The sequence below is a fragment of the Haliaeetus leucocephalus genome, unplaced genomic scaffold (assembly GCF_000737465.1).
Source record: "Haliaeetus leucocephalus isolate CR32 unplaced genomic scaffold, Haliaeetus_leucocephalus-4.0 Scaffold306, whole genome shotgun sequence".
Lineage (NCBI taxonomy): Eukaryota > Metazoa > Chordata > Aves > Accipitriformes > Accipitridae > Haliaeetus > Haliaeetus leucocephalus.
The window spans coordinates 9,007,649-9,024,584 of NW_010972742.1; positions in this window are offsets into that span (position 1 = coordinate 9,007,649).

Consider the following 16,936-nt stretch of genomic DNA (forward strand, 5'->3'; position numbering starts at 1 on the left):
TTTCCACTCAATAGCTAAGATCTCCTTTGCCCATCTGAGATAGTTGTGTCTACTGGGGATCAACCTCAACGGCTTTCCATGTGCCAGCTGGCAAGGAGGATCAACTGTAGGATGGCAAATCCTTGACATGAAACATCACCAGAAGCATCCTGAGACAGGCAGGGAAAGCTTTGTCAGGAGCACCCACAGCTGCTTTTTTGAAGCTACCACCCTCTGTGCGCACAACTGCCTGCACAGAGCAGCCACACCAGCAGCTTTGTTTTCAGTTGCCGGGACTGCAGAGAGGTTACCACCAACTGTACTTCTCGCAGTGACTTTGAAGTTGTTTTCACAAAGAAAAGAAAAAACAAACCACCTTCACTGGGAACAGGCACAGAGAGATGTGACAGTGTGGGAGGCCAAAGCCAAACCCAGCAGAGCGGGCAGCAGTGGCACCACACAGCTCTCCACAGGACTGGGCTGGTCCCATCACCTTTGCGACCAAGGGCGATACCAGCAAACAAGCTCAGTCTTCTTCTCCAGGCTGGGAGAGGTTCTGGCCTCAGCACCTTCTGCCCAGGGTCTGCAGAGATCAGCTAACAGCAGGGCTTACAGAAGATGGGGGAGAAGAAATGGTTAAAATATGGGAAGAAAATGCAGGTAAGGCTGGATGGCTAAAGCCGGCAACGCTGGGCTTTACAGCTGAAGGGGAGGGTGAGAAGGGGAACTGTCAGAAAATGTTTAGCCAAAGTTCAGACTAATGAAGCTGAATGTTGGGCTGGGAGCTTTATCCCAGCACAACCCCAGTTCCCTTTCAGACGGCCACCACAGAGGTAGCACAGGAACATAACTGGTGACTTTGGAGCTGTACAGCAAGAAAGCAGCATCTCACCCTCAAGCAAGTCCACCAGCATGTGGAGGAGGGTGTCCCCAGGACAGTCTAGCACAGAGGATGGAAGAAGCTGTTACTCTTGCAGAGAAGTAGCAGAAGGAGCAGGTAGGGGAAAGAAACCAAGAGAACTACAGGTTTGAGCCTGCTTCTGCTGGTACTGATGTAAATCAGGAGCAGGTCCATGGTGCAAGAGCAGCAGAAGACCAACAAGCTCTGAATCATGATGGAGATCTCAAAAAAAAAAAAAAAGAAAGAAAGAAAAATTTAAGAACTTAATAAAACGTTTTGAGACTTGTTAGGATGGGCTTTTTTCTTTGAATCCTGCTACGTGGCACCACCTGGATCATCATAGCAAAAGAGGCAGTGATTGACAGGGATGCTCACTGAAGCAGCAGACACCCAAGCTAGTCACTGCCAGATCTGATTGCAAACCACCAAAGTCAGCAGAAGACCAAAGCAGCCTTGTTGCTGCCCACAAACAGCCTCCCAACTGACATTTCACTGCCTGCAGCCTCTGGGCATCTCAGCTCCAAAATTCCTTAGCGGATGTTTGCGAAGTGGGGTACAGCCACTTGGATTAAGAGAGTTCTGAGTCAAGTGAACGGTGAGTGCATCTTGTAATGGAAAGGATATTTCTCTAATTGAGAGAGTTTCCTGGCTCTGACGTAGCTGGGAGAATTATTTCTCAATGTGTCAGCTTTACTGTCAAGCCACAGCCACATGCTCACTGTAAAGGCTCAAACTTGTCTTGCTTACGCCATAAGCATGATAGTTATTTATAGCTGGCATTTACACAGCTACCACTCCCAAAGTACCTGAGACCTTCCCAATTTGAGGCTGTTCCTGCATCCTCCATCAGGGATGCAGCCGAGGGATGGAGGGACATGGGGGCTCAGACTCAGCCCCTTGCCCCGACTGTGGCAAATCAGTTATTTCCATGCCAGCCACCTAAATTCCAAATGACTGCCTTAGCTATTCGTCTCTATTTGCTGTGGCTAAAGGTAGACAGAGGTGATGGGAAATGATGAAGTGCAACATTTTGGACACTTTGCATGTCTACCTGAGCAGCAGAATCCTCGAGATTTTGCAAAACGAGTCCGGAAATTGCTCAATTACAAAATTTCTATTGCTTTCTACTTCCAGTCAGGCTAAAAATAAAATAAAACCTTGTGCCAGGCTCATTTCTGCTGCAACCACACTTGTCTCAGCAGAGTTAAATGGGGGCGAGGATGGGCCTTTACCATGTTGTTTTTCTGTAGCGCAATTTCCAGTCACAGCCAGAACAGGGAAACGGAAACCAGTGGTGAGCCAGCCGGCCCCAGCACCACTCCTCCATGCTCCTCACCGGCAGGTCTCCACGTCCCCAAAACTTGCCCCATCTCCTCCTGCTCAGCACCAACACCAAGGTGTCTGCAATGCAGCTATTAGCAATGCGTGTTTGAAAGACCTGAGGCAAAACTCAGTTCCATCCCACTCCTATCTGTAATGTCCCACCCTTGTGTTTAGGCAATGGCTGGATGCAGCTTAAGGAGGTTTGAAGCTGTCTTGTTTTTGCAGAGCTCTTTCGTACAGCCTTGCCTTTCCTTGTCTTCTACAAAATTGGCATATTATTTTGGTTTTGTTTGCTTGGAGATGATTCATTTCTCCTGGAAGTCCCATGCAGCATGTGCTGCAATGGGGAAGAAACTCTATTGTTTCACCAAGGGCGAGAGGCAGTGTTGATCAACCTGCTGGACAAATTGCATGTGTTTCTGCCTCCCCATAGGGTTATGACTGTAGGTGTGACACAGCTAGTGCTACTCGTGGTATTCCTGACCATCATGAGTGTGGTGCTAGGAGTTAAGAACGTGGGATACCAGCCAAGACACAGGGCTTCTGGCTGGATGCTCTTCTTTCCAGGTATTTCTCCATTCCAATACAATGACCTCCCCCACAATGGTATTTCTTGCACCTGGGATACTCATCCCAGCAGCCTCCCTCAGCAGAGCTCAGAGCGAAGGGCAAAGCTTACAGCATGGGGCCATTTTGCTGCAGCAGGTCCCACAGATAGTGGCAGGAAGGGGACCTTCAACTCTGGTAACCCTAACTTCTGCTGAGAACAAAACACAAGCAGCACTGGGAAAGGCTGGCTGTCCCACGTGGCAGCTGTGTACATTACAGAAGCCACAGAAGGCCGTTAAGTGTCTCCTGAGAGAGTTTCTGTTGTGCTGAGAGCTGGCTGCATCACTGATGTAAGGGGAGAAGGGAACAGGTCCCATCTTGGGGGTTTTAGAAACCAGTGAGTCAAGTACCTTTGCGGAACTGCTTGGGTATGGCTGTGAGCCAGGGCATGGCTCTTCATTTGGAACATCCTGTGAACTTCTTCCTACTCCCACACTGCCTTCCCATCCTTCAAAGATGTATCCATACATCTAAGGGATGTCAGAGAGCTATGCTCAAATGCACACATTCATACACACAGAACCTTAGAGTTACTTCAAAACAAACCTTTGGGAGCCCTCATGCTCTTGCTGCATGCAGTAGAAGATGCTCCCATGGAGAAGCCACTCCACTCCGGCACCATTTGATATCCACAGGCCATCTCTGCAGCACCACCATGCTCACAGAAACATCTCTAAGCACTACAAAAGACAAACCTGTTCCAGCATTGTACACCTCCAGCCTGCTTTGGCCTGTTTTGTACCCAATCCTCTCCACCCACCACCAGGTGAGGGATGGGTTCAGCCAAGTGGAGAGGATTTGGGGCTCCCTTTCCCAGCTGCTCCAGATCAGCACGGCTCTGCCCAGGGCCAGCTGATGGGGCAGCTCAGGCAATCACCTATGGACCTCGCTGTGTTCCTAGAGTCTGTGTGCTGAGTCTTTCCCAGGGCCAAGGGCAAATGTCTAATGTGACTTGGTCCAGCAAAAGGAATCAGCTGTTCAAAGTGGCAACCTATTGCTATAAACCTTAAATAACTGTGACGTAAATCTTCCTGAGCTTGGTGGAGGCACCTACCTTCCCTCTGCTTTTAAAGGTGAAACCACCGATATTCTGGTATTGGGGCTCAGAGCTTCAGCCAAGAGGTTTAATGGTTTGTCTGGTCCCAAAGCCACAGTCAAGCTAGAAATAAGAGAAGTCCCACCGGACTGAGTGTACCCTAGTTTCTATTAAGGGTGTGGACTTTCTGCTCTAAGTTTAGACCAAACAAAAGAGATGTGCCTAAACAGAATTGGACTTTCGCTCTCTAACAAGCATTTTGCTGAGAGGTTATTGCTCTGCACTGTATGACAGGAGAGCAAGAACTGAGTCAATTAAGTGACAAGCAAATTCCTAACAAATAAACGGGAACAAGTTTATGTGGGCTGTCTTGTCAGCACACTGGAGGGGATAAGGCTCAGCTCCCACTGCAGAGACTTCATGAGAACTGATACTTTTTTAAACCCTCATCACACCTTGGATGAATAGAAAAGATTCTCCAATATCTTATGCTGTCTCTGACAGGGTGAATACAGAGTTGTGCATTGCCCTGGGACAGGAGGACCTGCAGGTCACCCGTAGAGAAAATATTGGATAAGGTTAGAATGACATGCAGATGCTGAAATTTCTCCAACTTTTACTTATTTTTCTAACCAGTTCTGAGCTGGGGAGGGGAAAAAAAAATATATCAATCATTTGAAACAATAGGCTGGAAATCTTCCAAAATCAAAGCAGCTGAAGTCAGGCTCTTGCCTATGCTTTACTGAGAGCGTTCTGCTGCCAGGATGATTTTTGCAGCCCTTTGGGAAGTACCTCCGCCGGCCAGCTGGCAGCAGGGCTGAGGTCTCTATCCTTCCCCCAGCTGCGGGTGCTGCGCCTCTGCTTTCGGCAGCCATGCCGTTGCTGCTTTGAGACTTGCTGACATGAAGAGCAGAGAGTTCGTGCCAGGCCCAGAATTTCTTGTGTTTGGTCTCATAGCCACTTCCCAGCAGACAGCTCTGTGCACATGCACTGGTCAAGGCTTTACAGGTGGCACGGTGGGTATCAGTGCAAGGACACTTAATTTATGCATCCGAAACGATAGTGTCGGGACCTTGGGAGAGTCACATAATTGGATAGTTTCCGAGTCTGACGCCTCTTATTGTTTACCACAAATGACTTCAGCAGCCACCCATTAAATCATTTCAGAAAACACATGGAAATATTAAGCAACAGAAAAATTCCACCCCATCTTTCCATTCAGTCAGATATACATATATAAACATATTTTGGCAGAAAAAAAGCAAACAGCAATGAGTTAAAACGTCACTTGTAGCTTTGCGGTCCCAGTAAAAGTCCCCCATCCCTTCCTCGGCGCTCTCGGTTGCAAGTTCACAGAGAACAGGTACAAGGGCCAAAGCTTAATCAGGAAATAAAAACTTAGGTAGAATGGAAATTCAACAAACAATGTATGATTGTTGTTCTGAGGTTAGGTTCATCGCCGAGCCTTGGGACTGCTTCCCAGCACATTGTGCCATTGTGACCTTCAAGATAACCACACGAGAAAGGGCTTTTCAGCACTCTGAATCCTGAAATGACTGACTCTGCTTACTCAGGCAGCATCCTCCTGGGCAAATTACTCACTTTGTCACTTGTTCTGGTTTCTTTGCTTTCTTGTTCTCTCTGCAGCGTGACACTGGAAGGCACCTCTGGGTCAGGCCCTGCCGTATCTTCATCACCATCATGCTGCTGCCTGCTCAAAGGGCATGTTAGTCACTTGGGTACAGAAAAGATTAAGCCCAAGACTCTGCAGGACAGTTTTGTGCATCCCGGTCTGTGTTTGCTCATATGGGGGATTTCTGTAAAGATGCTTTATTTTCCTGGCTATTCTTAGCAACTTGTACCATTCGTCCTTTCCCAGAAATCCACCTGATCAGAGAAATACCCACCAGCCTTGCAATAAATGTTAATAAATTTGTCTCACACTGTAAAGTGTGAATATCTCTGACATGGAAAAGGAAGACTGGAGTTTAGTGGCAGTGGAGTGTTGTCAAAGAGCAGAAATTAGTCTTTTACCAGACATCCCACCCAGACCTCCCTTGGCATTGACCCAAAACCATCCAAAACACTGTAGGGAGGCTCCCCTGCCACAGCCTGAAGTGAACTCCCAGCTTTTGGACACATCTGGATTTTGACACCGATGTCACTCTCATGCCACTGGGAGCCCCAGAGCTTCAGGGCACAGACATCTCCTGCTTGAGAGGGTCAAAGAAGTCTCCTGCCGCCGAGCTCCTTTACCATGGGAGGTCTCAGTGCTGTTCCTTGCTGTGGCACACTCAGTGCTCTGCTGGCCCATCCCTAGAGCCCTTTCCCTTCTCCCAACACCTCCCTTCCACATGACCACTGTTTAGCCTGGGGATGCTGCCAGCAGGCACCTTTGTTCCAGGAAGGTGAGCAACAGTTTCCAGTCAACCAGCTGTGATGGCTTCATTAAGTGATTCTTATCCCTTCAAAAACAGCAGACGTGAACCTTTTCTTTGGGTTCTTGTTTTCTCTCCTGTCACTGGTCTGCTATGACCAAGCCTTCTGCTGGAAGGGTTTCAAAAAGGTTGAAAAGCATTTTTGAAGATATATCCAAAAAGCAGTGTTCCCGCAGGTGCCCCATGATAACCTCTTGGCAACATTATGTACAAACCTGTAGTGAATTTATGCTGCCCTTGAGCCAGCACTGCAGTGAGAGTCCTGCAGCCCTCAATTTTCCTCTCACTCAGCTTCTAGGCTCTGAAAGGAATTGTCTGAATTCAGCACTGAGCACAACAGACATCCTGTCTCCCAAAACAGCATCTCTGAGGGAATGCATCCCCTGAAGAGTTCTGCAGACCCCTCTCCACCAGCCCTCCCCACTCCTCCGCCTATGCAGGGCTGCCTGGAGGAGGCTCCTGCCCCACACCTGGGCAGGGGGGGTGAGCTCAGCCCCCCATGGTCACGGTGAGGAAATATCTATTTCCTAATAGGTATTTCAGCTCCATCCCTAGTCCATGTTATCACCATGCTGGCACTAATATCCCATCAAAACCCTATCAGCCTGCACCAAACAGGTTAAATCTACCTTGAATCTTGACTTTCCTCAAGTGCTTCTCATAGCCAAGGCTGCAGGGAGGGACCTGCACAAAATCTGTGCATTCAAGCTCAGCAGCACCCATAAAAACCTTGTGCTCTCTTCCTTCTTTTACAGCAATACAGTTTTGCAAGTAGAAAGGGCTGGTCAGGATGATCTAGTCAGTTTACCTCATCAGCCACAAGATTTTCCTAATTTTGCTGGGATTTGGAACCACCCCAAGAAAGTTGATATCCTTTTTTGTTTGGCTTTCGGTGCTGGCTCAGATTCTTTAATCAACCTTCTGCTTTAACATGAGCCAGAGATGTCTGAATGTTTGCACATGAGATACCTGAAAGGTTGATACACAAACAATTACTAATCTCAACTGCGAGACATAAATCACCCCTGTGTGCTTTGTTACTTGATAGTGGCAACTCTATTCATCAGCAGATCAATTATGCTAATAATGCTCATAAATAACTTTCCTGTTTATTATAATTAGAAATTGGTGTGAATGTGACTTGTCTAACATGCTGTTGTGCAAGATCATTCATCCAGTATGAACCTGAGTAGAGTTCTTAAACCAGACTTTTAACATTTAGCTGGTACAAATCAGGGATAATTCCCTGATAATTCCACCCAAGAAAATTTTTTCATCCATTTGCCTTTATTGTCCTGCATCCATTGTAAGTTCTGAGACACTTTATGATGGCCCTTCCTCTCCTGTCCATTTTGGTCTTTTCCCCATCCCCAAATACTGCCACATCATGTGGGACCTGCATGAACACCCAGGCACCGCTTGTTTGCCCCCAGGAAACCTGCTGTTTGAAAAACATGGTTGGTCTAAAATACCTCTCACTGAGGACCAGGACTGACCTCCTGCTTTCATCACCAATTTCCTCCATGTGCATAAACCAGTCACTCACTCTTGGTACACCTTGCTTTACACACAGATGTGAGAAGGAGATGATGTGTTTTTCTCACTTTGGTGATTCACATGTGATGAACCCTCTTGGGGCAGGAACCTCTGCTTGCTGACAGGGCACCAAGGACTCATCCAGCCCAGCCTGCAACCTCCGTGCCCGCAATGGGGAGCACGGTTGCCCGCACTCCCTCCCAGTTCACAGAATCATAGAATCATTTAGGTTGGAAAAGACCTTTAAGATCAAGTCCAACCGTCAATCAAGTCCACTAGATTCATAGGGCCTTTCACCACCTCTGGTGGGTGAATGGGGTTGCAGACAACCTGAGTCACCCCTCGCTCTGCCCTGCAACCCGGGAGGGCTACGGTCCTGCCCTTGACTTCCCCCGTTAGTGTTCAGGAAATGGGAAGGCGATCAACCCACAAAAAGGAAAGACCCTATTAATAGCTAGGCTGGCTAATTGAAGTTGATTGACTTGTGAGAAAACAGCACTGAGGAGAAGGCAGGCTGGGTTTTAATCTGAGTCAGCATCACCAAACCAACCCATGGGAGATGTAGTACCTGCAGTGCCCAGAGCAGCAGGACCAGGGCTCTGGTCAGGGGCACCGGGTACTCCCCGAAGACCTGGAGCCGTGCCTCCAGGCAAAAAGCTTTTCTGTGCTTGGAGTACATCCCAGCAGCTGTACATAACAAAAAGAAGAAATGGCACATCCTCCTTTTGAATTTTAAAGGTGTCAAATGGTCTGTTTGGAAGTGCTGGTCTCTCTCCTCACCCCTGCTCTCAGTCATGAAATAAATATCACCAGCACCACCAGGCAGCCCTTGTGCTAAAATCTGAAGCTAACCATCTGGGATGGATGCAAGTCTCTGCTCTTAACTGTACCCTTGCAGATACACATCTGGCCACTTTGCTAAGAATGTTTTTCAGCAGCATTCATATGGTGACTCGCAAATGTTGATAGGATCCACTGGCACCCAGTACTGGTGATATATTGTGTGACACCTTTGCACATGCCATTCTGCCAGTGTACCAAAAGTACTTGTAATTTCCCTGAATTCCCCCCACCTCCTGTCTTTTCCTGAACAGGCGGATTTTCTGTATACCCAGCTCCTCTGGATGAGCACTATAGATCTGTGCGGAGAAGGGCTGTTTCCCTTCTCCAGCCTCCTGACAGTGCAGCCTTATCAGCACTGTCTTACAGTAGTCCTGACCTGTATAATATATCCAGACATGAAAGCGTTGGCGATGCTGAGTGCACTAACGATAAGGCCAATAATAGATATCTCGTGGGCTAAACACACAGGGATGCATTTATCACCCATTTCCTACAGATAAGGACTTGAAACACAGATAAACCTGGTGTGCGCTGGAAGTCCCAGGTGCATCACCTGCCACCACAAGCATGGCTTGCTCTGTTTGAGGAGTGACTCTGCATGGCAACTTTTACTTTTTTAAAAGCATCTGTATGACTCACCGAGAGCATCCCTGAGCATTATGCCCAGTGAAGCACCACCAATCCCTGGAGGCACTTTTTTTTTTTAATCATCCCTCACAGCCAAGGCCTGAGGAAAAAATTGTTAAAAAGGATGGCTTTGCCCTTGGCGTGCTGAAAGATGGGTGCCTCATCTCTGATGCAGGGCATGCAGCCTGCTTACACGAGCAGATCTGGAACAGACCTCTGCTCCCGCAGCACTTGTTTTGCCATCAGCCCTCTCCCCTGGCTGTGTCGTTAACCTGGCATTTCTGCCAAAGCACGGGAGCTACATGAAAGCCAGCTTGTTTGCTTTTCAGTTTAATAAATAAACCTCATTTCGCAGATTGCTGTTTTGATTAGTGGAAGCTGCTGTTTGAACAGTAAGGTGCTTATCTGAAAATGTAAAGCTTTTGAATAAACTGTTCCAGAGTGGTGAGCTCAGATCCGGTAGCCTGGGCTATTTTTAAGTCTTCGTTTTATTTAATGCAGCTAAATTTTCATGCTAGCCCAGGAACTCAGTGTTGGATCTGGGATATAAATAGGAATTAGTCTAACAGGCTGCAAAAATAAACTAGTTTGAGATGCCTCGTTCCAGGTATCTGTCTACAGCCCTTGCGCTTGGCACCTGCACAAGCAGCCAGGTGGGAGGAAGGTCCCGAAAGTCACAGCTAATGTGACCATCCACTCTGCCGCTTGGCCTTGCTCACCATAAGCAAACTGGCTCTGATGAGGTCACCTGATTATATAAGGAAAAAATGTCTTACCCAGATCAAAAAGAGGCTTGGAATCTCATCCCCCACATAGCCTGGCACCCTTTTTGGGAAGAAAAGGCCTGTGCTTATACCAGTCTGCTCCATTTCTGCTGCTTTCGTTTCCCGATATCCCCATGAGAGGGACTGGGCACCTCTGGGTGCTAAAAAATCTCTGCCTCCCCCAGGTCAGGGATACGCAGAGAAAAGGATGGTGGGAGAAAATAAAATCCAAAAGCTAGTGCCAGGCATAGGGAGAAAATATTATATGAGCGTGGGGCCAATGCCTACAAGAGAATCGCCAAATTTCATCAGCTTCTCAAAAGGCCTGGCTATTTCAGCAAGTGTGGCTGCTCAGAGGATTTGTTTCCCTTTTCCAAAATTAGAGTAAACAAGGATGCTGTCAGCTGGCAACCAGGGAAAAGTCTCCACCCAGCAGCGTTCTCCAAAAAAAAGCTGTTTTCTGGAGTGCATCATGGGAAACCACCATGTCATGCATGGTCTGGGCACATCTCACCGACAGCTGCCAAGCACATCTGCACCAGCCCTCGCCTGTGCTTCCCCAGAGCTCCCACCCTGCCCCACGAAGGTGCTTTTGGGTGGGTTTGAACTAACAGTGGTCGGGTGCTCCTGGGTCACCTCCTCCTGCTATGCCAGGCTTCAGAGATCTGGGGGACAAAAGTGGCTCTGCTCCCTGCAGAAGGCACACAGCGTCCATCACTGCTTTGGTTTCACTGCTTCTGGAACAAAATATTTGTGCTTCCCTGTTCCTTCTTTGAACCAGCATCTCCCAGCCCAGCCACGATGAGCTTTTGGCAAGGGGTTGCACAGAGAAGTAGTTAAAAAAGGGGGTCACTACCTTGAATGCTTTGCGGGTGGGATACAGTGGGGGAGGCAGCGTGCATGCTTCCATTTCAGAAATGGCAAATGGAGAAGAAGAAATTGTAGCTGTGTCCCTGTAATCGCCACGGGCAGAATACCAAAGCCCCAGCTCCCACGCAGTCCCAAAACACAGCGAGGGTTTTGAGAACAACTGGCTCCCGGTCACAGAGAAAGTCTGTGATAAAGCCTGTATGGAGCCCAAATTGCCCAAACCCCTGTAGCCACAGGTCTCTGAACTCCCTGACATCAGCGGCTTCAGATCTGCAGAGGGAAACCACACTGATGAGTTTTCTCTGCCTTTCAAGCATGTTGCAGTAGCTTCTTGCCACAGTAATTTGTAATACAGATTTTCAATACTACCTAGGAGTTAATGCAACCCTGTCTCTAGCGCCAATGGATGTGATACAGCAGAGCTGCTGGAATGGATTAGGTACAGAGCTTTTTACCAACAGAAATATGGATGAATGCAAATTTATGAAAATCCTCTATCTAGCAGCCTATCATAGGAAATGAATTCTAAAGCATCCTCCAGCAAAATACAGTGTTGGCAAAATTCATCAGAACAACATTTAATCTCCTTGGTGCTTTGTCATTTTTTTATCCCATTTCTCAATTTTTTTTGTTGGGTTCTTACAAAGAAGAGTAAGAACAATAATAGTGTAAGGTGGCCAAGGGAAAAAATGAGCTAGCTGGAGTTATTTCTATGAACAACTATAGTAATGGGCTTGAACATACAGTGAAGGCAAACGAGACTGTAATTCTTAATAGGTATATATTTAATAATCCAAAGTCTGGAAGGAGATTATTAATTGCCTTTGTAGGGAATTATTTATTAAGATTTATACAAAGGAGGAAATAACATTTTCCTGGAATCAATGTATCTTTACTAGTATGTTAAAAAAAAAAATAATTTTTTGAGACCTCTCTTGACAAAACCTACAACAGCCCAAGCCACATCAGCCGTTTAACTCCCAGCTGTGCCCTCTTTCCCTCTCCCATCTGACTCCTGCCCTACCCGTTGTGTCTTGCTAGCACCCAGGACCCAGGAAGGGGGTTACAGGGAGCAGCAGCAGCAGCACCCCAGGGCCTCCGAGCCCCTGGTGCTTGGGATCCCGCGCAGGCACAGATGAAGACCCGCAGCGGGGTCCGTGCCTTAGGGCAGTGCGAGGCCACGTGCCCTGGGAGCGAGCTGCTCCTTGCACAACTGCCCAGGGCGAGAGCTGCGACGTGCTGTGGTTTTTTATCCCATCAGCTTCCTCCAGCCTCTCTCACAGGGGGTGCTTTGCCCAAACAAAATAAAGCGCGGTCCCTGCCCAGAAAAAGGCCTTAGCTAATCAGATGTGAAGGAAATGGAGAAATGAAGCCTCTTGCGTAAAAGCACAGTGAGAACAGAGTCAGGAGTGGAGCTGGCATCTCCTGCCCTACCCCGGGCACCTGACTGTTGTGTCTGTTTAGGAAACCTCCCACTCAATTTGTCACATCCTCCATGTCTGGTTGTCTCATGGTGAAGGAGAAGAGTGAGGATTAAAAAGGAGGGTCGGCTCTGCAGGGGTGCTGCGTGGCTCCACGCGGAATTGCTGAGCACGGCTGGAGGACAGCCTCAGGTTACCTGCAGAGCACCGGTCCTGCACCGACCGGTGCATCGCCAGAGCATGCCAGGTGGCAGAGGCCTTTTGGCTTTTCTTTACCCCAGGAGACAATATCTGTCCCTTATACGGGTGACTCCTGAAGATCTTTTATCCCTGAATTCCCTCACTCCTGTCGGGGGAAACTAGTTCTGGAGAAATTTTCTTTGCCATGGAAATCAAATAGCAGAGAGGAGAGGCTGGATGAAAAACTTTGCTTGGGAAGCAGAATGTGCAGGCAGCAAGAGGAGTTATCCCATGATGATAAAGCACAGACCTGGGACAGACCAAGTGCAGCCCAGCCTCAAACAGGACAGCACAGGCACATCTCACAACACAGATCTCAGTCTTTTCACTCATCTTGCCACAGCTAACTCTAGAGGTGAGATTTCATCTGTGCCTATTAGACTGTCAGCTGGACTGGACCTATGGAGACAGCATCTGCTGTGCAGCATGGGAATCTCTGCTTGATTTCTTCTCATTACCCCTCAATAGTTATTAATCCATTTTTCCTAGGAACTTTATTCAGAGACACCGGGGGCAGATTTCAGGATCAGGCAGAAAATCCTGGCTCTATCACCCCAGCCCAGAAACTGCTGCACAGGTAGGACAGGCACCATCGACTGCTGTTACCTGCAAAGGAACTTTTCCTGCTGTGCAACAAGGAGCGCAATAGCAGACTCGAGCTGGCCCACACACCAGCGGCTTTGACTCAGCAGCTGCTCCTCAGTGATCTGGAGCAGAGGCACTGCGTTCCCTGTGCCCGCGACCAAGCGTGACCGATGCGTGCCTTGGGGTCTCACTTAATCCTGATTTTCTGCCCAGGCTCAGATAAGCAGAGCGTAACTCTTGCTCAGCCCAACTTTTCTCAGGTAGCAACAAGAGATCCTGTTTTCTCCGACTGGGGTCAATCTCACACCACAAAGCTTCAGCTGAGACAAGCATCACAAGCCGTTTTGACCACCCCTTTTGGAAGACCCATTGTCACCTCCATGCACAGCATTGCGCTCTTAGCATCTGCAAAGAGGTGAGTGACTGCACACAGCATGGAGCAGGCAAGAATCAGGTCTCATCTCCGTGGTCATGCTCAGCGTCGTCGCTGCTTATCTGAGGTCTGCCTGAAATCTCTGCAAAACCTCTGAGCTGTGACCTCTTTAGCAAATTTGCAGCACTTCCCAATTCCAGTCAGGCAGAACATCTGACGAGAAGCAGCTTTCCTGCAGTCAGCCTTTTGGTTTCAGGCACTGCGGGATCCCCCGTGGTGGGGACTATGGGCCTGAGGGTGCTCCTGTGCCCTGGTCCCCTCCGTGGTGCCAAGTGCTAAATGTGCACCCAGGTGGAAGCAGTTTCTGCCCCACCACTTCGCTCATGGACCCACCTCCTACTGCCACGTCCCTGGCAAAAAGAGATGCTGATTTAGCCAACCTAATTTAGAAAGTGGTTTAATCGACTTAACCTCCCTGTGCTAAGGCTAATGAGTCACTTGAAAGCAGCTTGCCTTAGAGGGGCTAGTCAGGCTTTTTTCTGGGATTTTCAGAGCTTCACAACCCACAATGTGAGTCCCACTGGAAGTCTGTTAGGTGGTTCTGAAAATCTCACTCTCAATCTGTTCTGAGATTCCAGTATTGCAGAAGCTTTGGCTGGCTGGGCTTTTGCAAAGACATCGATTTCACCCTCTAATAGGCACAGAAAACTTGATTTCAGCCCCACTTAGTGTGCTGTAAATCCAGGCTAACCATATTAGAGTCAAGGGAGCTGACGCTGGAGACTTAAAACTACTATGAGTAAAAGTCACATCAGGTCTATGCAGTTAACAGCCTGGCCTACAGCCACCATGGGCTGATTTGCAAAGCAGTCCAGAGAATTTTTCTATAAATGTTCCATTAATATTAACAGCTAAATCCCTGGCCTGCTCTAAAAACCTCACCCTCATCTAAGTTAGTAGCAACCGTTCTTATTTAATTTGCTCCCAAAGCTGACAGACCACACCATCAGTGGTTGCAAGCTGATGTAGTTCCCTTGGAGTCAATCACATTTATTACTGTCACTAGCAGGGGTATAGTTAGTACACTGGCTAAGGACCAAGTTTTTCCATCATCCCCTTTCAAGGTACTGGACAAAATCTGATCAGAAACCACCAAAGACCTCAGTGCTATGACTTCTCCCTCAATTTTTCATCTAAACTTCACCTAGTGGGAAATTCCCCATGAGTATGAATTCTAGTGGGTTATTTTCTCCTTCAAGAAATGACTTTTGAGGCTTTCTAGTATTCGCCCACCATGAGAAAGAGTTTTAAGTAAAACGCACCACGAAGCTGATGCATCGGTCCTTGCGTTATTCACCAAATTATGTGGCTTATTAATAGGAAGAGAGTAGCCCTTTTTTTTCCTGAGATAAAAGCAGCAACTGAGCCAACAGCCAAGCACAGCCCTGGTTCATCCTGCACCTAATAAATCCGCTGGCACCAATTTCCCCGCGGCTCCCAGTGATGGTGAAGCAGGGCTCAGCAAGGCACAGTTCACCCTGCACCACTTAAACTTTCCCTGGTCCCTAACGACGTCCCAAACCTGACTAAAACCCAAAGCAGGAGTTTCACTCAGGTGAGAAGGAGGGATTAAATATTATTTCACATAAATAATAACCGGCTATTTAAACACAACAGCCCGACCCAGAGGTAATTTCTTGCCTTGGCAAGAATGCCCTGGCATTTCCTATTTGCAGCCTAGAGCATCCTCATCTCCTGTCTTGCCTGCCCTGTGCCCTAACCACCAGACCGCATGGCCCCAGTAATAAAAAAAAACAAACAAAAAAAAACCCCAGGAGCTTCAAATACTCAAAGGAAAAGTGCAGCCATTCATTACTTCTCCTGATGCAGCTTTCTTATTATTTCAGCCTGAAAAAAAAAATAAATCTGTGGTCCAACCACATAACAAAACCCAGTGTTGTCAGGTGAGACACTTCCTTTTCCATCCTGCTGCTGTAGTCTCCCTTTTATTACTGGGACCTCTGCTGTGCAATATGAGCCATGATTTAGAACTGGAAATTAATCTGGGGTCACAAAAAAATCAAAAAGTCAGAATACTCAGTCATGAGCCAAACATCCTTCCTCACTTGGCTGTCCTGTAGCATTGTAGCATGATTTAACCACAGATGTGATTCTTTCCCAATAAAAAACTGCATCACATGAGACACATTGCAAACATAGTGGTAACATCCAAGGCTTGTGGATAAATACTTTCTGCTTGAATATTTAAGGATCCCAATACTACTTTTGGCTTCAGTCAAAATAGTTGATCTCTTGAAGTCAGGAGCTCTCATTCTTGGTGATAGGTGAACCCAAATGCTGGAAGGGAGGGAGGAAGGGCATCTGCATCACACTCTGCTATGGCGTGCTCCAGGCAGCACCTGCCAACCCAGGTGATGGAGGGACGGAGGGCTCCCTCGCTCTCCCATGTCCTATTAAATCCAGCCTAGGGACTGGTGCATACTGGTGTGGTTGCACTGATGCCCACGCCAAGTGAAAAACACAACCACAGCTTTTAGAGAGAAGGCAAATTTACTCTTCTAAATTGTTTCAGATCATGTGAACAGTCAGTTTTAGTTTTAGTTCATAACATGAACTGACTGAAAATCTGAAACCAGAAAGTAATCAAAGAGAAGCATAAGAGTGGGCAGCTCATAAAAGAAAAATAAAGGCACAATAGCAAGCCCTCTCCATGCAGAATAATAGAAAGTGTTATGAAGATCCAGCATAGTTACAACAAGACTTTCAGAAAATCAGAATGAGCAATACAACACGTAGAAATGAAGATATGTGGGTAAATACCAACTAAGAGTGGCACAAGTATTTAGTGATAAACTCAAATGCTGAGATTCAAACTGAGATATGGAAAGAAAGGGTTAAGAAAGACACCAAAAAAAAGGTTTTCTGCATTCATGGGAACTAAGAGGAGAAGAAAAGGAAACACCGAGAGACACAGGGAAAGCTACATATTAGATACCCTTACTGTTTCAGTCTTCAGAGAAAAAAAACAAGCTTAATTCTCACCAGCTACCCAGCAATGAAGCAGGAATACAGCACAAAATAAAGACTGTATACTTTAAAAAAAAATGCATCAAGTATTTGGTATTATTGAATACTGTGGTATTTAATGGGTGAAAGACTCTGAAGTGCTAATGGCCATCCCAAAATCGCCTTGAAGACAGTGATTACCTGGGGGCCAGAGGAAGGGGAGAGACGAGCCAGTTGCCCAGAAAGGCAAAGTGGAGCATGGATGGTCAGGAAGATGCAACATCAAACGGCTGAACAGTCTCTATGCAAGCCCTCCAAGGACACCACAATGCCAAGAGACAACCAAATAGCATTTCTCAAGAGC